This window comes from Chlorocebus sabaeus, chromosome 24 (genome assembly GCF_047675955.1).
Source record: "Chlorocebus sabaeus isolate Y175 chromosome 24, mChlSab1.0.hap1, whole genome shotgun sequence".
NCBI lineage: Eukaryota > Metazoa > Chordata > Mammalia > Primates > Cercopithecidae > Chlorocebus > Chlorocebus sabaeus.
The window spans coordinates 63,929,273-63,953,354 of record NC_132927.1 but is presented as its reverse complement, the minus strand read 5'-3'; the positions used below and the strand labels follow the sequence as shown (position 1 = coordinate 63,953,354).

The 24,082-nt window shown below is 39.8% G+C and overlaps 1 long non-coding RNA gene across 1 annotated transcript; it reads left to right on the top strand.

Annotated features, from left to right (window-relative positions):
* The first annotated feature begins 2,518 nt into the window (after positions 1-2,518).
* On the top strand, positions 2,519-23,821 carry LOC140710049 (uncharacterized). Its single transcript, XR_012090913.1, has 3 exons — positions 2,519-2,606; positions 22,685-22,802; positions 23,549-23,821. It is a non-coding gene; the product is annotated as an uncharacterized lncRNA (long non-coding RNA).
* The last annotated feature ends 261 nt before the right edge of the window (positions 23,822-24,082 follow it).

Genomic DNA, 24,082 nt, shown 5'->3' with positions numbered 1-24,082 from the left:
CTCTGGGTCGGTGAGACTTCCCTTTTCTTCAAGCAGTGGCTTAATGCATGTGAAAATATTTGGAGTAGTTCCTGGCTTAACTTAAGTGTCCAATGAGTATTTGTTGAAGAGCAGGAGGGGTGAAATTTAGCTCTTACCATTTCACAGATCATGTTTGCCACTCAGGTCATAGATTGAGGGTTTCTTGTCTGTGTTAGCTGAGGTTTCTACATGGTTCTCTGGCAGGGGTACTTCTCCTGAAGTCCCTTCCTCCTGGCTTTAGGTGGTTGTGACTTCATCTACATACTTTGTGCTTATGTCTGGCTTCATTTCTTACCTAGAACCCTCCTTGCTAATGTCTTTACTATTCAAACAGTCTCCAAGAAAGGATCTGAGCACATTCGCTGGCACTGTGTATCCTCACCTAGTGGCTTTGACCCCTAAAAGTCCCCTGGCAATATTTAATGGAAACATTATGACTTACTTCATAATTGCAACAGGATTTCAGACTTTTGAAGGTGAATAAAGTGGTATATTTTTTTAAAGAGACAGTGGCCCTTCACCCCTTCATGAAGTCAGACCTGCCTATCTTAGGGCTTACTCAGACTGCCCAGATGCCATCTGCCTTTTCTCAAATTCCTGGATTTTAGAGAAAGACTATAGGGGATGCTGAGTGTTTTGGTAAACTGAAACTTGCACACATTGCCTAAAGTGTGCTCTTTCTAAGGCTCTGGCTGGTGAAAGCATGTGAGAATGCTTTAATGCAAACCCATTATTGCCAAATCCACTAGTGATTACAGAAATCAGATATCTATGTGAAATATTCCCAATTTAAAAACATTGGAATCTAAGTTACATTCTTTTTTTTTAGATGGAATCTCACTCTGTCACCCAGGCTGGAGTGCAATGGCACGATCTCAGCTCACTGCAACCTGTGCCTCCTGGGTTCAAGCGATTCTCCTGCCTCAGCCTCCCGAATAGCTGGGACTACAGGCGTGCACCACCACGCCCTGCTAATTTTTGTATTTTTAGTAGAGACGGGGTTTCACCATATTGGTCAGGCTGGTCTTGAACTCCTGATCTTGTGGTCCAACTGCCTCTGCCTCCCCAAGTGCCGGGATTACAGGCACGAACCACTGCGCCTGGCCTCTAAGTTACATTCTTAAGAAAAGATTGCATAGAACAAGTGAAGAACCTCTCTAGACTACCTCCTACCTGTAGGCCTGCAGCTAATAATCCCTGACACTTAGCAAATGAGAGTGAGTGCAAAGGCTAGTAGCCCCACTAGAAGAGAAATGTTCTAAAAATCTCTTATATTAAAAGCATCAAGAAATGACTCAGTAGAGTTAAATATGGGACAACAACATGAACACAGCTCTTGAGAAATCTCTTTACTCAGATATGAAAATCAGCCAATGTGCCTTTGCTATCATCCAAGTCTTGTAAGACATACCAGTGTGTGCTTCTAGAATCCAGATGATCATTTCTTGCTGGATTTTCTACCCACTGAACTGGAGATCCAGAGAAAGAGGTTGGTCAGCACCAGATTGTGGAGCAGAGAAAGAAAGAAATACCTAGAATGCTTGGACTCTGTCTGAAAGCAGCATTATTTTCAGAGAGGTCTGAGGAGTGCTAAAAAAGGCAGACAACCCAGTCTATGTGCACCTCTACAAAGAGCGGGGCTGTAGATGGCAAACTGTGAATGAAATAAAATAAAACAAAACATCACTGGGGCTCACCAGGGCTGCTGACGTAATACGGTGACTGAGTCTCCCCTCATTCTGGAAAATTTTCTTCTTGTTAAGCCACTGCCCCTTTATACTCCAGGTTACCATTACCATTCTGGGAGAATTTACACTAAAATATTATATATATATATCTGATTCAAGGCTTTTTTTTTTTTGGTAAGACCATGAATGTCCCTCTGGTAAAGAATGTCACTAAGCATAAATTATGCAAAAACCTTGATTTGGATAAAATGATTTGCCTTTCAGATATTTTCTCCTATTTGTGCATGTCAAAGTGACTTACACCTTTTAGCATAATCAATGCAATTGATTTGTTCAGTGAGACGCATGAATGATTGAGGTACTGTAGAACTCATCCTATTTCAAGGTAAAGAATCGTCCATGACCTATCGAACTGACTTTGTTCAAATGGCAGTTCTGAATCAAAGTAAGTGAGTCATAATATGTTTATTTAAAGAATCTTCCTAGCTAGATACCATTCTCTCCATCCTCTCTCTTTCTCCCTACCTACCTCCCGCTTCTTCTGTATTAGCTTTAGGATTTTTAAAAATTCCTAACAAAGAACTTAATCCTGGCTAACTTAAGTGGAAGAGTATTTATTGGAAGGTTTCTGAGGGCTCAAAATTAAGAAAACAGAGAAGGTGAGTTAGGAATGAGACAGGAATCAATCCTGATTCAAAGGCTCTGTTGCGGGAGCTCCAGCATGAACACTCAAACTGGTAAGATTCCTGCTGGGAAGTCATAGAACTATCACTCCTTTTCATGCTTGCATTACTTGGTCAACATAAACATATGCCCCAGTTTCCCTTGCAAATAGATGCAACCATGTAACAGAGTTCTGGCCAATGGAATAGGCAGAAGTAACATGGGCCCTGCCAGGTGGGTAATAGAAAACCCTCTCATGGACAGCTTACCATTCTCTTTCTCTAATCTGCCAGTGAAATGATGAAGGCTCCGAGGATATAGAGTGTAGCTTTATCTAGTTGTCAATCTGTTATTTATGTTTTCTTAAATTTCCAATCCACTAGGAAGCCTCATGTGCTGGGTAAGTCTGACCACAACCAAAATGGTCTATACTGTGTTGAGTGAGAAAAATCCACTCACCATGAACTTGAATATTGCACCAATACCCAGTTTCTAAAGTTTCCTTATGCTCTACCTCAATTTCTGTACTTCCCTCATTGAGACCATTCACAAGTGGCTCCTGGGCTAGTCCAAGCCATGGACTGGCACTGGCCTGTGAGTGAAAGTTTACATGGAGCTAATCTGGAGAAGAAGCGCTGCCATGTTGGAAGGAACCTGGTCCTTGAGCCACCGCTTTGAGTGGAGCTGCCCAGGAAAACCAGCAAACTGGAGACACCTGAGTCGTCAGTTTCATAAACAACAACAAAAAATCTAGGTACAATGCTTACCCGCTCCCTGCCGGAAAGCAGTCTCTCTCCTGCATGGGCATTAACAGGAAGCAGGAAACACATTGGATAAAAATAAGAGGAAAACCCCAAATCAGACCTTGAAAACAGAGGTAAAAATGACATACTATTTTTTCATAGCATGTTTTTTCCTAATTACCAGAATGATGCACATAGTCACCCTCACTTTTGGCAATGTCTCTAATGCCTCCAGAATGGATGACTTAAGATGCAAAGTGGCCTTTGACTCTAGTGATGCCTCTGTGTCATACATTATAGTCAATTGCACCTCTCTCTCTCTCTCTCTCTCTGTCTCTCTCTCTCTTTCTCTCTCTCTCTCTCACACATGCACACACACACACACACAGAGAGAGAGAGAGAGAGAGAGGTAGAAAACTATTTGAGGGTAGGAATAAAAAGGTGCTTTTGTCTTCTTTCCAGTGTGAAGGGAATGAGCATAGAGCTGAAGCTCCAGATGGTTTTACTGAATCACTTCATAAATATGAACATCCTCATTCTGGTAGCCATGCGGCTATATTATCTCAATTTTGCCATCCTTTTAGCCCCTAACTGCACAGCTACAGGACCTCAAGGACCTCCTCCCCAGCTTCCCTCTTCCACCCACCCACCAACTGCCAAGTTTCCCAGGAGTTCCTTGTCACGCAGGTCTCTGGATGGCCTTGGATTGATCCTGTTCCTTCTTCAATCTCGCTTGTAGTTCTCAGGAATAACTGTAGAATGTGCTGAGGATGAAATAGCCTGAGATAGGCAGGAACTAACCAGAACAGCTCAGGGTCTGCTCCAACTCTCCCTAGAAATAGGATGTTCTTTGGTGCTTTAGCCCAGCCTGTCATGTTGTCCCTGGGACATATAACAAGGGCAAGCTACATTCTGAGGTCCTTCAGCTGCCGTGTAAGTGAAGTACATGCAGATGAGGAGATTCCATTCACCTTAAGTAGCTTTCCTGAGCCTTGAGGGACCAACTTGCAATGAGTTCTAGGCTTCTGTTGTCCTTTGTCTATTGTTCTCATCTGTAAATCATATATCCATTTCATGTAACTTGTTGTGCTTAAGTGGGGCCTGTCTCAGCAGATTGACACAAACTGGGAAGCAGTGCACAGTGAACCTGCTTCACACTTCTCATATATGCTCAGGAAATATTCACTTAGTCTTTTCATCCCTAATCTGCTTTTGAGGTTTACATGGGCATTGGAGCCAGCCAGGTCTCTCATATAATCTTACTCCCTGGGATGCCAGCATATCGCCACTGTCCAGCAGGTATTGCATTTACCCTCTGGTCAACAGCCTGGGCATCAGGGAGGCTCCACTGGAAGATAATGGCCTTCTCTCCACCACTTTATTGTGACAAGCCCATAGGCATTGGAGACAAGCAGAATTACGTCCAAAACTCAAATCTGCCACTTTGTGATTTTGGATAAGTCACCATATGTCTAAACCTATATTTAACCAGCTATTAAAAAATGGGTTAATAGTAGCCCTGAGGTGATAGTATATGTTTCAGGATTAAATGAGAAAACATATGTAAAGCCCCGGGAAGGATAATTATCCATTTAGTAAGCACTCAATAAATATTAGCCACCATAATTATTATCAGAACAACTATTGATGTCAACAGAGTTACTATAAACAGTTATTGATGTCATCAGAGATTACTATTCCTCTTCTGTTCTATACTACTGAGTTCTCAGTCCTAGACCCAGGTTTCTCTTAATCCTATGATAGCAAGATTTTAAATAAGCACTTCAGCCTCTTTCTATAGTCACTGACTCTTTATGGTGGCATTTGTCCCACTTGCACATGGGACTCTGTGTTTACTGAGGTATGGGCATAGGAGAGGAAACTTGTTACTCCTTTTTCTTTTGTATATTTATTTGTCTGACTACCTAAACTCTGGCATTTATTTTGATTTTTTTAATGTAAAGGTACAAACCATGCTCCTGCTACTACTTAAGACATGTGCACGAAGAAAATATTTATTTTTTCTGAACATCTAAGCCAGCCAAACACACTTTCTGGTGATAAATTGTGCCCCAATGGCTTTTTCTGATGAAGAGGCTCATGGCTTATACTGGAAGGCTGTAGCTGCCCATATTGCAGTTATTACCATATAAATGCTTATCTCTGTCATGGATATGCATAATCATGAAATATGCTACCTTCCAAGTAGGAATGTGCAACAGATTGTTTTGTAGAACATTATAGCATCTTATAGTATTGCAATATTTATGGTGGAATTTTCCTTTTCAGTATAAGCAGGTATAATAATTTCCTCCTAATATGTCAGTATGAACTTTCTTAGACTTGACTGAAGGCCAGAAATAGATTATTTTGCTGGTACATGTGGACAACCTTAGCAATCTTCCCAGTATTGGTATAATTTATGTATTACACTAAATATTCTATCTATTCTGAGACATAAAATAGTTGGAATATTTTTGACTGAATTAACTAATCAACTGATCATGTTGTTTCATTACATTTCAAGTAATGAAATGACCATTTCATTACTTTTGAAATCTAGATTTTTGAAAGCTAAAGAGGCACTAACATGCATCTTGCTTTCAAATTCAGTAACCTAAATGGCATCAGCCTGGAAATTGTGGATGGTGTGGGGTCTCATCTCTGATGTAGGCAAAATTATCATGGATCTTTATCATTTACTTTGTATCTTCAGGGCCTGGGACTTATTGATTAATCGTTTATTGAAAGGATTCACAGCTTAGTAAATATTTGTGAATTGCACTCTATTTATATTTTTGTGATCACCACCATGAGCCTGTGAGCTTGAATGTCCTTGCCAAGGACCACTGTGCCTTTTCCCCCATCCTGTACTCATCTGTTCTCACCTACTTGTTTGTAGCAAGCACACTCACAGTAGTACCTGTGCCATGGATATTTGCAATTAACAAGGAGCAGAAACCTTAAAATGAAAGGATAGCAATCTGACTGGTAAACTTTCAGGCAGGATGATGATTTTGGGCATCTGCTTCTTCTTAGAGCCCCAGTATCACACTCGCTTGTGGTCATCAAGTCTCATCTGCCTAATATTGCCCTGTTGTACTTACAAAACAGCTGGATTAAATTGTACAAATGCACTACTGTTTTAAAATAACTATTTTCAGTTACAAACAAAATTGGGTGTTTTAATATTTTGAATGCAAGGGCCAACCTGTGTACTTTCATGTACAACTTCTTTTACATATTTGACTCTTGATTGCTTCTTAATGTGGTATCTCATTTCCACCAGCAATATTAATCAATGTTAACATTTAGACCAGCATGCTGCGTAACCTAGTTCTCTGAAAGATGCAGCTAATAATTGAACCCAAACAAACAAACCGTATCACTTTATTTAATACTTATATTAATTTATTTCAAAATAGGTATATGTTTTTAAGTAAAATATACCAGATTTAGATTTTTCCAAGAGTAACATAGATTCCAAGAACAATGGCTTAAACAGAAATTTCTCTATTACATAAAAGAAGTCTATAGGTGGTATTCCAGCGCTGCTATAGTAGTACTATGAAATCACCTATGATCTAGCTTACTGTTCCACCTAGCATGGAGATTCAATACTCATGGTCCCAGATGGCCACTGAATATCCAGCTCTCAGAATCTTATTTCATACTGCAGAATGAAGGGAAGAAGAAGGGTATCGTATTAGTCCATTTTCACACTGCTATAAAGAACTACCTGAGAATGGGTAATTTATAAAGAAAAGAGGTTTAATTGACTCACAGTTATGCAAGGCTGGAGAGGCCTCAGGAAATTCACAATCACAGCAGGAGGCAAAGGGGAAGCAAGGCACATCTTACATGGTGGCAGGAGAGAGAGCAGAGAAGTGCCACACTTTTAAATCATCACATCTCATGAGAACTAACTCACTATCATGAGAACAGCAAGAGGAAAGTCTGCCCCCATGATCTAATCACCTCCCATCAGGTCCCTCCCCTGACAGAAGAGAATTACAACTCCACATGAGATTTGAGTGGAGACACAGAGGCAAACCATATCATTTAACCCCTGGTCCCTCCCAAATCTCATGGTCTTCCCACATTTCAAAACCTGATCATACCTTCCCAACAGTACCCCAAAGTCTTAACTCATTCCAGCATTAACCCCAAAGTCCAAGTCCAAAGTCGCATCTGAGACAAGGCAGATCCCTACCACCTATGAGCCTGTAAAACTAAAAGCAAGTAAGTTGCTTTAAAGATAAAATGGAGCTACAGGCATTGGATAAATGCTTCCATTCCAAATGGGAGAAATTGGAAAAAACAAAGGGGATATAGGCCCCATGCAAGTCTGAAAGCCAGCAGGACAGTTGTTAAATCTTAAGACTCCAAAATAATCTCTTTTGATTTCATGTCTCAAATTCAGGACATGCTGATGCAAGAGTTGGGCTCCCAAGGCCTTTGAAATCTCCACTCTTGTGGCCCTGCAGGGTTCAGCCCCTGTGGCTGCTTTCACAGGCTGGCATTGAATGACTGTGACTTTACAGGCACACAGTGCAATCTGTCAGTGGATCTATCATTTTGGGGTCTGGAGGACAGTGGCTCTCTTCTCACAGTTCCAATAGGCAGTGCCCCAGTGTGAACACTGTGTGGCAGCTCCAACCCCACATTTCCCCTTTGCACTGACTTCATAGAGGTTCTCCATGAGGGCTCTGCTCATGCAACAGACTTCTGCCTGGACATCCAGGTGTTCCCATACATCCTCTGAAATCTAGGCAAAGACTCCAAACTCTTGCCTCTGTGCACCCGCAGGCTTAACACCATGTAGAAGCCACCAAGGCTTGGGGCTTGTACCCTTTGAAGCAATGGCCTGAACTGTACCTTGGCCCCTTTTAGCCAGAGCTAGAACTGGAGCTTCTGGGACACAGGGCACCATTTCAGGAGGCTGTACAGAGCAGAGGGGCCCTGGACCTGGCCCAGGAAACCAATTTTCCCTCCTAGGTCTCTGGGCCTGTTATGAGAGGGGCTGCTGCTAAGGTCTCTGGCATGCCCTAGAGGCATTTTTCCATTGTTATGGCTATTAACATTTGGCTCCTCTTTACTTATGCAAATTTATGCAGCCTTGAATTTTTCCCCAGAAAATGGCTTCTTCTTTTCTACCACATGGTCAGACTGTAAATTTTCCAAACTTTTATGCTCTGCTACCCTTTTAAACATAAGTTCTAATTTTGGACCATCTCTCTGTGAACTTATATGACTGCAAACTTTTGGAAACAGCCAGGTCACATCTTGAATGCTTTGCTGCTTAGAAATTTCTTCTGCTAGATACCCTAAATCATCTCTCTCGTGTTCACAGCTCCACAGATCTCTAGGGTGGGGCAAAATGTCACTAGTCTCTTTGCTAAAGCATAGCAAGAGTGACTTTTACTCCTATTCCCAGTAAGTTCCTCATCTCCATCTGAGACCACCTCAGCCTGGACTTCATTGTCCATATCACTATCAGCATTCTGGTCACAGCCATTCAACAGGTCTCTAAGAAGTTCAAAACATTCCCTCATCTTCCTCTCTTATTCTGAGGCCTCCAAACTGTCCCAACTTCTGCCCATTACCCAGTTCCAAATTTGCTTCCACATTTTCAGGTATAGCAGTTCCCCACTCTCCTGGTACCAATTTCATGTATTAGTTCATTTTCACATTGCTATAAATAACTACATGAGACTGGGTAATTTATAAAAAGAGAGGTTTAATTGATTTACATTTCTTCATGGCTGGGGAAGCCTCAAGAAACTTACAATCATGGTAGAAGGCAATGGGGAAACAAGGCATGTCTTACAGGGTGGCAGGAGAGAGAGAAGGGGGAAGTGCCACATTTTAAACTATTGAATCTCATGAGAACTCACTCACTATCATAAGAATAGGATGGGGGAATCTCCCTGTGATCCAGTCACTTCCCACCAGGTCGCTCCTCAGACACATGGGGATTAAAATTCCACATGAGATTTAGATGGGGACACAGAGCCAAATCATATCAGGTATATACTGTCACTAAAAAGTGCTTCTAGAATATCTCAACATTATTTACACTTAAGTTTCACTGGTTGGAACTTAGTCACATAGCCACATTTTACTTCAGATAAGTCTGGTGAAAGCAGTTCAGTTTTTAGCTGTGCAGTAATGTTCTCAATTACAAATACAGATTGCACCACAAAAAGGGAATCACTATCAGATAGTGTGCTCATTTTCTCTTGCTCTACAACATATCATCACCAATTTGGTGGCCTAAATCAATTATCCATTTATTATCTCATGGCTTCTATGAGTCAGAAGTCTGGGAATACTTGAGTTCGGTTTTCTGCCCAGTTTCTCCACAAGGCTGAAATCAAGGTGTCAACTGGGTTTCAAACTCATCTGAAGTCTCAACTAGGAAAGGACCTACTTCCAAGATCTTTCAGGTTGCTGGCAAAATGTATTTGCCTGGGGTTATAGGGTTCATAACATCTTGCTTCTTCAAGCTAGCAACAGAGAACATGTCTCTGCTACTTCGAATCTTTAACTTCAGGGAAGGTGTGGACCTGCTTTTAAAGGGATCACCTAATTATATCAGGTCCATGCAGAATAATATCATTTTTTTATTGGCTCAAAATTGACTGATTGTGCACCTAATGGCTTCTTCAATGTCCCTTCACTCTTGCCGTATTGGTTAGAAGCAAGTCACAGGTTCCGTCAACACTCAAGGGCATGGGATTATACATAGAGTGACTCATTGGGGACCACCCTGGGGTGTTTACTTTAGGGATATGACTGGCAATATTTGCCCCACAAAGTATATGATAGTTCTTTTTAAGCTACGATCATGCATTAAACAATGATGTGTCAGATCCCAAAAAAAAGAGTTGCCTGAGAAATTATCTGATGGATTTATGCAAGATAGTTAAGCTACTCAATGCTGCATAAGCAAAATTTAGCTGCTACTAGTTAAGCTGATGAATGCCGTCTATTCAAGGTAGTTGTTTGTCTTATAATTTCAACATATGCTTTTGCTATGGCTTGGCTGTGTCTCCACCCAAATTTCATCTTGAATTGTAGCTCCCATAATTCCCACGTCATGGGAGGGACCCAGTGCGAGGTAATTGAATCATGGGGGCTGATTTTTTCTGTGCTGCTCTCATGATAATGAATAAGTCTCATGAGCTTTGATGAATTTATAAAGGGGAGTTCCCCTGCACATGCTCTTTTGCCTGCTGCCACATAAGACATGACTTTGCTCCTCCTTTGCTTTCTGCCATGATTGTGAGGCCTCTTCGGCCATCTGGAACTGTGAGTCGATTAAACCTCTTTCCTAATCCCAGCACTTTGGGAGGCCGAGGCAGACAGATCACGAGATCAGGAGTTCGAGACCAGCCTGGACAACATGGTGAAACCCCATCTCTACTAAAATACAAAAATTAGCCAGGTGAGGTGGTGCGTGCCTATGGTCCCAGCTACTCAGGAGGCTGAGGCAGGAGAATCACCTGAACCCAGGAGGTGCAGGTTACAGTGAGTGAGCCAAGATTGCACCACTGCACTCCAGCCTGGCAGTAGAGTAAGACTCCATCTCAAAACAAAACAAAACATCTTCCCTTTATAAATTACCCAGTTTTGGGTGTGTCTTTATTAGCAGTGTGAGAAAAGAATAATAGAGTTTGTATTATTTCACAAAATAATTTAATTTTTAATTTCACACTATCAGAAATTAAAAATTATTTTTGCTATTCACTGTAAGTGCACGTTGTAGTTGATAAGCACCAGTTCGACCTTGTATCAAAAATTGTAACTAAAAATTCTCAATCTCAAAAGAATTTGAGAAATGCTAACCTTGACAATACCAATGAGTTTTTTTTAATAGAGGTGAGAGTGGTTAGGAGTTTAACTCTTTCCATCAAATGTAGTCTCTTAATAGTGCTTTCACTTAAAAGTGATTATTCAATAAGATTGCCAAGTCTGCAGGAATAAGACTGTCATCAAAAAGAAGCAGCAATATACTGGAGAAAATACTTAACACTTATGTATCCACAGGTCTCCTGGCTCGTGTCTATATCCAATAAGAAGAGTAATAAAGAAGAAGAAAAAAGTACCTGGTCTGTGAATAGATATTAAAAAGTTTGGATATTAACGTTCATGCATTTACTTGATTTAGGGACTGTCTTGGAAGCCTTCCCATTTGCTCTGTAATTCTATTAGTCTTAGTTATCTGGCTCCTTAGTCCTTATATGAGAAAAGAAAGAAATGAACAAGCAGAGATTGAGACCCCAGGAGTGCCAAGAAGTAGCCTCCTTAGGGAAAGACTGAACAAACACAAAACAGAACTAGTTCAAAATTTTGTGTGTGGAATGGTGAGACCATTTATTTCAGGGACATATGACACCATGTGTGACTACATCATCTTCATAAACTGCACCATTCACAGGTAATCATAATCATAAGCTCCGCTTATAAAACATATTGAATGCCTTTTACAAAGTTTCCAAAGATGAATGATTCTTATTTTTTCAATTTTTTTCTCACAACATTACAATGAATTGATGGCTCTAAATGTGTGAGAAAGGAGCTGAAATGTAGTAAGTCCTCAGTGATGTTAGTTGTTATTATCTATAACTATTTGTCACCTATAATTAGTTATTATTTGTAACTATAACAAATGTTGTGATTGTCATTTGTCTTAGTCTGTTTTGTGTGGCTATCACAGAATACCATAGCCTGGGTCATTTGTAAAAGAACAGAAATTTATTTCTCACAGCTCTGGAGGCTGGAAAGTCTAAGATCAAGGCACTGGCATCTGGAGTTCTCACATGGCAGCAGGCAGGGGGGCAAAAAGGCAATGAATGCTGTTGTTTCACTTGACAGAAGAGCAGAAGAGAGTGAATCCACTCCCTCAAGACCTTTTATAATGCCATTAATCTATTCATAATGGCAGAGCCCTCATGACCTAAACACCTCCAGAAAGGCTCAATCTCCCAACACTGTCTCACTGAGAATTAAGTTTCCAACACATGAATGTTAAGGGACATATTCAGACCACAGCATCATTACTTCTTGGCTAGCCTCAACCCTGATAATTATCAATCTTAATGTCTCCCATTTCGTATCAGCATATCCTGATTCCCTTCCTACGACACAATTAACCCAGGAGTTTTCTAACAATTTGGGGTCCATATTGGCCCAACTAGGCTCTCATTCTTATTTTTGTAGATGAGAGTCAGGAAAACAGTATGAGGATTCCTCAAAAAATTTAAAATACAACTCCCATATGATTCAGCAATTACACGTCTGAGTATATGTGCACAAAAAATAAAATGAATATTTTGAAGAGATACCTGCACCCTCATCTTCATTGCAGTATTATTCACAGTAGTGAAGATACAGAAACCAACTGTTCATTGACAGATGAGTGGACTAAAAAATGTGGTATATGTATGTGTGTGTGTAAAGAGATATATATATATATACACACACATATATATATATGAATATTATTCTCATAAGAAGAAGGAGATCTTACCATTTGTGACAACATGGATGAGACTGCAGGACATTATACAAGTGAAATAAGCTAGACACAGAGAGAAAAATACAGTATGATATCACTTATATGTGGAATCTAAAAACATCAAACTTTAGAAGCAGAGAAGAGAGTGGTGTCTTCCAGGGACTGGAATTTGGGGAAAAATAGGGAGAGACTGGAAGATAAATAAGTTCTGGGGATCTAAAGTACACCATGATGACTCTAGTTAATAATGCTGCATTGTTTACTTGAAATTCTATAGCAAATTTTAAGTGTCCTCACCACACACACATACACACAGAGAGAGCATAACTATGGAGGGTGGTGGATATTAATTAATTTGACTGTGATAATCAAGATACAATGCATATGTAATCAAATCATCACATTGTTCACCTGTGATATGTACGATTTTATTTATCAATTAAACTTTTTTTAAAGAAATACATTAAATACATTAAAAATGTCTTATAGGTGTCTGTACATAGTATAAAACCACTCCAACTTTAAGAGCCTTATGGAATCTGATCACTGAAGTTGCTTGGTGACTGAGCACTTACTTTTCTAGTTATGGCACAGTTCCATGCACCAACAAACAATTCAAAAAATAAGTGTGCAAGGACAACAGGTTGCCATGGAAGCCAATATTACAATGCCCAAAGTCATCTAGCTCTATGACAGTGATGCATTAATGAGATGTTTCAGCAGTTAGTGTGTTCTGGAAAAGTGTGTACCTGCAAGGCTATGTATGTTCCCCTCTTAACACTTAACAGAAGAATCTCATTTTGAGGTAGTTACTTTGTTCATCATCATGTGAGATAAAATATAGATGGATATTTTCATAATGCATCTTTTTTTTTTTAAAAAGCAGATATTGCAAATGCATCACTTTATTGTTCTTGTTATATATCCTGTGGGTGTAAGAATAATGGTTCCATTAGAGTTTTATGTATCTCCTGAACCAGGGAATGGTCAATTATTGGCAACAATCACATTCCCCACACCTCCCTAATGGCTAGTGGCCCACACTGTAAATTAAGTACAAGACATAGAGCAAGCAGAAAATGTGGACCCCTGCTTTGGCTAATTTAAAAGGTGTTTCATAACATTAACCCTGCATGGAGAAATTTCTGCCAATTGCCACAGTACCGTAGGAATATGTGGAGTATGGATGTCAGATTTGGGTGCTGCATTTTGAGACTGTCATTAACTATCTGGATGGTTACCAGGATGATGAAGGATGTGGAAACCACACTGAATGGTTGAATGATTGGTTGGAGGAAATGGGATGATTTCGCTCAGGTAAAGGAAAATTTGGGGAAGGCATCACAGCTGCCTTAAAATATTTGAAAGTCTGTGTAGGAAAGCTGACAAATTCTGTTTTAAGGGGTCATAATTTGAACCATGGTTAGAAATTATGGGTTAGAAATCAGGCTCCATATAAGAAGGAGTTTTAAAATAATTAGAGCTATCCAGCAAAGAAATGGTCTACTCTGCAAAGAAGTAAATGTATACTCTTTAACATATCATTTCTTTGGAAATGTTCAAACAAACCCAGATGAATGTGATTGTGGATAGGTTTATTATATAGCAGGGAAGTTAGACTAGATGATATTTTGGGTTCCTTTTATCTTAGGATTTACCTGACTTTCCATCTTTCCCTCATGCCTCTGCTGTTTTGCTTTTGCAAATTATCCTCAAATAGAAAGAATCATCAACAAAGAAACAGATAATGACAATAACATTTCATTCATTCCACAGCCATACCTGTGCGCTTCACATGTGTGAACCACCCCTATGTGGGAGAAATTCAGGGAGACTGTGGGTGCTTGTTTTAATAGGTTGGTTCTGCACCATTGTCCTGTAATATCAATAAAAGAATAAATTAAGATGGTACTAAATGGTCTCTAGGAGTTGATCAGACCAAGGAGACTTTTGCTTCCTGTCATACACTACAGACTGACTGCTAGATGTGGCCTCATGTCACCTGTTCTGTTTTTTGACCCTCACTTAGCTTCAGCTTAGTACACCTGGTTGATAGCATAGTCTACACAATCTTAAAAAAATTGCAGTTGCAAAGCATTTCAGAATGCATCCTTTTAGTTATGGTAGCCTAGTTTCAAACTTTTCGGAGTTTTAAGGTGAAATTTATTTCCTCTAGAAAAGTTGATTGCAGAGTGCTGGTGAGCTTCCATAATTGAAAGTGTCAGGGGTCACTTGTGAAAGGAGGTAGAGCCGGCAGCTTTGCTCTGACTACTGAATAGATTTGCTGTTTAGTAACTGCATCTTCACATTTGGTGAAATCTCCATCTCTGGCCTTCGGCCAAGTGCTCTGTGAGTACTCACTGAATGTGAGTTGGCAGAAATGATTTGTTCAGAGGCTATGTCCACGTAGCCCGTTCAGATTTACTCACACTTAATTGGCTTGGCAATTTTTCTATTTAGGCTTAATAGAGGCTTTCTCTAGGACGGCATGGCAATGAGGGGTTGGGATTGTATTATGTCAAACTGTGTGTTCCAGCTTTTGAGTAACTATTGGAAATTGCAAGAAATTCTGGGAACATAAAAAATGTGTTCTACAGAGGTTTCTTAAATTCATTTCAACTTTGAAAAGGCAATGTAAGTTACATAGAACATTTTTGAAGTTTCAGGAACTACAAAATATTAGGAGAACTGCACAATATCTGCTTAGGTTGTGGGAAAAAGTGGATATTAATTGAGAAGTTATGAAGACAAATATATTGGACAAAATAATGCTGTGATAAAAACTATAGCAGTGCCATACTTTCACTACTCCTTTTGAATTGTAGGAAAAAAATAGAAGAAACAGGCTGATGTCTCCTGTGTTTGGTGATTCTGCTGGCAGAGGTAGTGAGGAAAAAGACTGAATTTGCTTTTAACCAACTACATATCCCAGGAATGTAGAGATATGGCATGGAGATAACATGCTGAAAGTGTTCTTAGTATTTGTCAAAAAGAAGGGAGAGTGGAAGAGGAAAAGCTCTCCAGCCCTGGGTTATTAGGACCTAGGTTGCATTTCTGACCCCAGTAGGGTGTTCTTTGTCCCTTAGACCTGCCAGACTCTCTTTGTGGGTTGACTACAGGCAGCTCATTGCTCTTGTTCTCCAAACCAAAGTCAGCCTATGTCAATCTCATTTCATTTTCAGCTTTGTGTGAAGCTATTCTCTTCAATATTTTTGACACACATTCTTAGATCAGATCCATATGCTTATGAATTCCAAGAGAAATCCAGTGGAAATCCGATCCAGGCAATTTATGACTCCTCAAACCCTGGAAAGATTATGAAAATCTTTTAATAATAAAATACAATATGCAGTTATTCCAGAAATTTTTGCTCACTTATCTTCATAACCATAAATTATTTCATACCTAATTACAAACAGGCAGACTGAATAATTGTCTTCATTGAGGGATGTTTGACACTGAGAAAATATAGCCTTATTTTATAAACCTTTTAATGTTCAGACTATAAATATGTCACAGCTAAGGAGTACTGCATCTTTAAGTGTATTAAAGCCACTCTTGTGTAACCAAACATAATGGGATTTTTAAATGAATTATAACTAAAGTACTTAACAAACAACTTTTTAAACTTTCAACATGTGTAAAGCTATTCGAAACTGTCCATTTCATATTAAATGTCCAAAGTGTATTTTATTCTTAGCCATTTGGCAAAAAAATTTTATTGGTGGAGGCTTTGTCAAGATATAGATTTAATAGAAATTAAATTATTTGATAGAAAATTTAATAGCTGTTCTCCCCTCATATACATAAGCTATCACATCAGTGAGGTGTCAGAGCTCTGTTTGTGTTTGGGAGTTTGGGAACAAAAGTAATGCATATGCATTTAATGTAATAAGAGGATTGTCCATCTGTATTCTGGTGCCTAAGAATGAAGTAATGAAGTTGTAAAAACACAAGCCCTTTCCCTCTCAATTCACACGACAAAATGTCTATCTGAACCTTGGAAAGCAAGAGTCTGCATCTTTATCTATTCATTCATTCATTCATTGCCCTGTGTATCTTATTTCAGAATTCTTATGACAGATTGTAATAGCCAGTTTATATAAATCTTCAGTTGACATCAAGATTGGTTCTTAAACTCCAGAAGAGCAAGGACTCTGTTTTGATCATCACTGTATTCTGGAAAATAATAGTTAAGTGAACATGCTCTGAATGAATGAATGAACGAATACACATTTATTGAAGTGTTGCTTGTTGGAATTTGGAAATGTAAGAACAAGCAAAAACCCCTGCTATCAAGGACCCTACTCTTCAAAAGAGAGAATGATTCCATCAGCTTGTGAATCTGGAGAGCTTCAAAGAGAAATGTAGTGAATCCAAGCACCATCTGCTGTTTTACTTTGGTGTTTAACAGGCAGTGACTTTGTGCAAGATGTACAGCCAGATCATCTGGATACAGCATTCTAGGCCTGACGGTTCTAAAGCTGTGTCGACCTGCTTTGGGCCTAATTTAATCATGGGCAGAAGGACCCTATACTCCTAAATTTATGAGAAACCACTGCGTTGTAAAGTGTTTTTGGTAGCAGAAAAAGGGGTGCCACCTTCATCTGAAAGAGATGTGTTGACCATGTCCATGAAAACCCATTGAGGTGACACAGTCTGTGCAGTGGCCTGAGGAATAATGTGACTGACCCTACTAGGGAATCACTTCGCAGAATTTGAGCCCTGCTCTCAGAATAGAATGTTTTCTGTTGAATTCATTGCAACACCAGTAGCCCAAGGTCCCGGGCGTATATATTCTAGGCCTAGACTGGGGCCTTTGTTATAATCTCCATGGATTCTGGGTCAGGGAGGAACAAGTTATTGAGCTTGGGCGGTGCACAAATCTCAGCTGTGATTCCAGTGAGCTAAGAAAAATTCAAGCCTAAAATAAATTATTGAATCTTATATCCTTAAGCACAATTCTATTCCAACAATAAGAAATAACCTACTACATGAAGCAAAACCTTCTTTACCTCTAGGAACTGATTACAACAATTTGAAAAGACAAAAAAAATCTTCCATTCTTTCTGTACCTTCTCTGATGATATATTCTAAATTCAGAGTATAAGTGTGGGGACCTAGTTAATATTTTTATTTGATAAATAACAAACATCTCAGGCAGTGGGGGAAATTCTAACCAAAGGAAGAGCAAAGGATTTAAGTGGTCTTCCCTTGTTCCCCCACTGCTTGTTGTTAAAAAAAAAAAAAAAGTCAGATCTTTCTCCTTGTCCAATGGTGTTTTCTTATCAGAACATCAGGAAATATAAAACTGAGGTAGACTGGGGTTCATGCTTTTCACTTCATCTTTCTGATATCACTTCTCTGAATGCAGTTATTCTGGAAATAAAATTCATCCTTTGGCCTACATGATGGTGAGAGAGAACGCCCCCCTCCAGCTATTTGAGATTGTGGGTTGTTATTATGGATTAAAGAAAGATTACAAAACAGAACAGAGCAAAACAAGCAGGGCAGGTGGTACTTGATGGGATGGTCATCTGCTGGGTTATTTCAAAGAAGGGCTCCATAGGGATATTTCATAATACAGGGGAGTTTTTCTTAAAAATATGTACTTTCTTTTTTCCTCCCATCAACTTTGCCCTCTTGTCTCATCAACTCATTTCCAATAAAGTTGATTGTCTGATGCTGCTATGCTTCAGAAAAGTGAGAGACCTCTGTGGACTTCTCTTTTTGCCTTATTTATGATAGCAAAAGCCAAAGCACACAGGGCCTGTTGAGTGTATCAATGAGAGAAGTCAAAGAGAGTTTGTTTTATGCCAGGAAGAATCTGAAAGTCTTTATTGATTTTACTTTTTAAATTTAAGAACTGAATATTTTCCTCTTTCTAAAACTCAGTGGATAAAGAGTGATGTGAATAAAGTCCAATGGGTCAGCAAAGGAGGTCACACCTAAATAATGTTTCACATCAGCTGTTATTTCTGTATGCGTGAACGCACATACCACTCAGAGGATGGAGTAACAGCAGAGGTCCCATACTAATTCTGAAGCCTTGGGGAGGCCACATAAAGCTCCTATTGGGTTGTATATTGGACTTGATCTCTGATAATTTAATGTCTGGTCTGGCAAGGTTAGGTGGAGATGACCTTGTGGAGCTGAACTCCTCGGATGGTCTCCATTGCAGAGCCTTGGGACAAAAGTCCCTTTTCTATGTGTGTGGCGTGGAGGGCAAGTTACATGATCTTCTCTTTAAAATCCTTATCTCTATGAAATGGGAATCTCCTGCTTCTGTCTCTGGACCATACAGCTGAACACTGAGTCAGCCAAGCGAGCTTCCTTGATGTTAGACAGGATAGTATAGAGTTCAGAGCATGTAGTCTAGATCCAGAGTGCTAGCTGCAAATACTGGCTTTGCCATTGACCAGCAGCCAGCTGGGAGTACGTTCTACTAACCTAGGAGCAGGGAAGGTTCTTCACTTAAGAGATAGGGGGATAATGGCAGGCTGTGCCTGAAACAAAGTAAGTGCTGCAGGACTTATTGTTATTATTGATAACTATTATTATTCACTCATTCATCCATTTCTGAATCCAATATATATTTGCTCAGTGCCCACTCTATACAAGACACTGTGTGCTAAGATCTAGGCCGTAGTGGTAAAAATCAGTAAACTTTTCCTTTCTTAGAGATTCCAATTTGGCATGAGGAGACAACACGTAAAAAATGTAGATATATTACTAAGATAATTTCAGATTTAATAAGTGCTAGTGATAAGTGTGATAAGAAGGAGATAAAGCAGGGTGGCTAGAGAATACATGGTGGGGACTTCTTTGGATCAAAGTACTCAAAGATGCCCCCTCCCAGGATCAGAAGCAATTTTACCACAAAGAGAATGAACCATGGGCTTCAGGGACCTTCTTGTGCCCGGTCCCCTTCCAAGGCTGCAGATGTGTTTGTATGTGTAGTTGTGTGTTCTTTTTCATAAAAGATTCCCGAAGGTGTATAAGTTTCAGACCCCATAAAACGTGGAAGTGCCTCTGCTGACGCAGTAATAAGTGAGGAGCCACTTGATGATAAGTGGGGGCAGCACGTCCCAGAGGAAGTACCTTCCAGGTAGCAGCAGCCAAGAGCTTCAAGCTGGAGGAATGTCAAGAGGCCAGTGTGGGGAGGGCCGAGTGAGCTTAGAGAGACAGGCAGGTAGGACCTTGCTAACTGAGTAAGCGAGCTCTTCAGGTTTGCTCTAGGTTGATGTTGTGGGTTGCATGTGTCTCCCCCCAAAAAGATATGTTGAAGTCCTAAGACTGAGAATCAGAATGTGATCTTACTTGGAAATAGCATCTTTATTGATATACTAGAGTTATAATGACATCATTAGGGTGGGCCTAATAAAAAGGCCTGGTATCCTTATGAAAAGGGGAGATTTGGGCACAGAGACAGACAACCATAGATAGAAGAGGAATGAAGACACAGACACAATGCCATATGAAGCTAGAGAATTAGAAAGATTCCTCTATGAGCTGACGAATGCCAAGAATTGCTAGCACACCACAGAAACTAGAGGAGGCAGAGAGGGATTGCCCTCTGGGTTTCAGAGGGGCTGTGGCCCTGCCAACACCTCGATTTCAGACTTCTAGCCTCCAGAATTGTAAGACAATAAATTTTCATCCTTTAAAACCACCCAGTTTGTGATACTTTATGATAGTCCCTAGAAAACAAATACAGATGAAAAGACATTGGAGGATTTTAAGCCTATGAGTGACAGGATTTACATTTACATAAGATGACATCTGCTTTGTAAAGAGTACATTGAAAGGAAGTGGAAGAAAATAAGCCAGTCTAGGATTTGCAGGGATCCAGGTCTAAGGTGATGTTGGCAGGGACTGTGGTCATGGCTGTAGAAACAGAAAAAAGTAGATGGGCCTTGTTAAGGTAGGGGTGAAAAAAAAAAGAAAAAGAAAAATGTCGATGATTCCCAGATGAATTTTTGACAATTGACCTGATGAGATTTGCCAGTGAGTTGGATATGGGGAGTAAGGATGACCAAATCCTTGAGATTTTCCATCCATCTTACCTAGTACGTGGTCTGTCTTCTAGCTGAGAAACATTCAAAGTGCCTCTGAAATCCTCACTCACCAATTTCATGGCACCATTTCACTTAATAATCTCTCTTGTTTATTAACTTTAATGGCATTGTATCATTTAGTTCCCATGCTGCGAGGAAATCTATTATGCCAGATGGTTCCACAAATAATGATCGTCATACTTACATGAGTTGTACATGAGTGCACTACTTATTTTTGCTGATTACTGGTGCAGTTTTGAACCCATTAAAGCTCTAAAGCTCTGCCAATAGACACCTAAATAAGGCCCTATAATCTTGAAGAAGAAGAATTTAGTATGTGGTTGTTGAGCTACTAAACTCTCCCCAGCTACACTACTGTTTCAGTCATTGAGAGTTTAACGGAGGAGAAAATCAGAACGTATTGATTTTCTCTTCTGCCCCTTGGAACAGGCATTCCAAGTTGTTTTTATGATGTTTTGAAGCACACGTGACAGTGCCTTTTAAGGATTAGAGAAAATCCAAATCTGCTACATGAACGTAGAGCCAGCTTTCACTTGGGGTTTGGCTCGGAGCTAATGTAAAGCAGTGTGTCAGGAACACGAGGCAGAGGGAAATTGGGACAGACTTTCTCCCCTTAGAAGCACGTGTGTGTGTGTGTGTGTGTGTGTGTGTGTGTATGTTCATGTGCCAAGCATTCTGACCACAGGTCAGATTCAAGCACTGAATTTTCCATGCTGATTTCAAGGATTGTACTTCAGCTCTGTGAAACTTTTGTACATTTGCTCACAGCTCCTTTTTACAATTTTGTATGTAAAAAAATCACTAGAAATAACCCCTTATAGTTTTAAATTCCCCTGAAGCTACTGCCAGACACCTCTTCCCTTGTCTCTTTCCTTTTTTCCACTATCTTTTTTTTCCTCTCTCTCTTCCTCTCTATTAATTTAGATCAGGAGATCATATATTTTTGGGGTCATGGATATGAAAGATTACAGAAACTTGCCCAAGCAAAAATGTTTTAATGATGAACATATGTCAAGGGGCCATAAAGCACATTTAGTAAGAGTTTGTGGGCACAGACATATGGTTGAAAAAGAGCACTGGGTTGGGAGTGGCTGAATCTGGGATTTATTTTTGACTTTTACTACCTCTCTGACCCTCAGATTTTTTATCTATGAAAGATGTGGATAATGATCATTGTAGTGAAGTTCTGATAAAACAATATATGTGAAAGGACTTAGCAAACTCTTAAGTGCTAGATGCAGGTGAGGTATTGCTACTAGGAATGTCTAAAATAAAATACTATGCTGACTTGGACGAATTTCAGGATTTATTGTGGAGTAAAACTAACCAAAACAAAAAGCAATATGTATGGTGTGATTTGCATTTATGTGAATTTTTATTTAAAAGAAAACCAGAAATAACACGTGCATTTGTGTCCAGTGTATAGAAAAATGATGGGAAGAGCCAGGCGCCGTGGCTCACGGCGTAATCCTAGGTGTAATCCTAGCACTTTGAGAGGCTGAGGCGGGTGGATCACCTGAGGTCAGGAGTTCCACACTAGCCTGGCCAACATGGCGAAACCTTGTCTCTACTAAAAATACAAAAACTAGCCGGGTTTGGTGGCGTGTGCCTGTAATTCCAGCTACCTGGGGGGCTGAGGCAGGAGAATCACTTGAACCAAGGAGGAGGAGGTTGCAATGAGCTGAGACTGAGCCACTGCACTCCAGCCTGGGCAACAGAGTGTGACTCTATCTCAAAAAGAAAAAAAAAAAAGCAAGAAAGAAAAATGATGGGATGGATGTGGTGCACAGATCTGTGGTGATATCTCAGATAGGAGACACTAGTTATCTCTGCGGAAGGAACAAGCTGGAGCCAGCTAAGGCATATTGAACTCCCATATTGCATGACAGGGATGTTTTATGTCCTGTTGACCCTTGAACAGCATGGATTTAAACTACATGGTTTCACTTATATGTGGATTTTCTTCAGCTGCTGCTGCCCCTGAGACAGTAAGACCAACTCCTCCTCTTTCTCCTCTTCCTCATCCTACTTTATGTGAAGACAAGAATGAAGATCTTAGTGATGATCCACTTCCAACGAATGATTAGTAAATATATTTTCTCTTTCTGATGATATTCTTTTTCTTTTCTCTAGCTTACTTCATTGTAAGACTCAGTTTATCATACATACGATATACAAATATGTGTTAATTGACTGCTTATGTTATCACTGAGGCGCCTGGTCGACAGTAGGCTTTTAGTAAAGTTTCTGGGGATTCAAAAGTTATAACTGGATTTTCAACTGTGCAGGGGTTTTGCATCCTTAACTCCCACGTTGTTCAAGCATCAGCTGTATTACTGAATAAAATACAGACAAAATAAAACCAAATAAAGCCTTTTAAGTTAAAAATGTAATCACTAAGAGACTGTGGTCAACAATGGAGGTCATGACAATAAAATTCTGCTTTTGTTATTTATCCAAGTTACAGTTTTTGATTTATCTCCTCAGTCAGCAACACATACTTCTTCAGTACTTTGTATAAGTTCTGCAGTCTACTAGGCACTAATCCTCCCCAAAAAGTACAACGGAATGTTTTCTTTGTAGTTGGCATCCTTTACAATGTTTAAATTCTTGTGACATCCTGGACTGTAAGTGAAACAAATATTTCCAATAGGATGAAGATAAAACTATATTTAAAGATACAGAATTGTGGCATGCTCAGGTACCTACTCAATATTCATTTCACCTCGTTTGCTATAAAGAGGATCTTGACTGTGTTCAGACAGTAACACACCCAGAACCTCAGGTCATGATCATGAGATCCTCTTGTCTCTTTTCTTGTTTCCCTTGTAGCTAAGAGTATCCACATGACCTGGACTGGTCAAGGTGGGTGCTAGAGAAATTTTTGCTTTCTTACTACTCTTCCTTCTTCCTGCTGGAATGTAAATGTAAAGGGTGGAGCTGCAGCAGCCATCTTGCTATCACAAAAGAAAGATCCAGAGAACAGCAGAAGAGTTGACCTTAATGTTGTTGAACCACTGAATCAATGCTGTAAACAAGCTATCTCCAAAATTCTTGGTATGTGAGAAAGTAAACTACTGTTTGTTTAAGTTGGGTTGTCTGTTAGTGCAGCTGAATGTCTTCCTGATTGATACAGAAATGCATTTAAAAAATAGCATGCACACTTTTTAGCATGAGCTAAAAAAATGAGTAAGAACACAGCACATTGAGCCCAATTTTGCATATGCAATCCCCAAAGAGCCCTGGTACACTTTCGTAGAATATTAATGTGAAACCTAAGTTTGGGAAATGTCTCTGTTAAGAAGTTGGGAAACAGAAAGATAAAGTGCCAGAGACCGAGCTATGGTGCTGAGACAAATTTTGGTT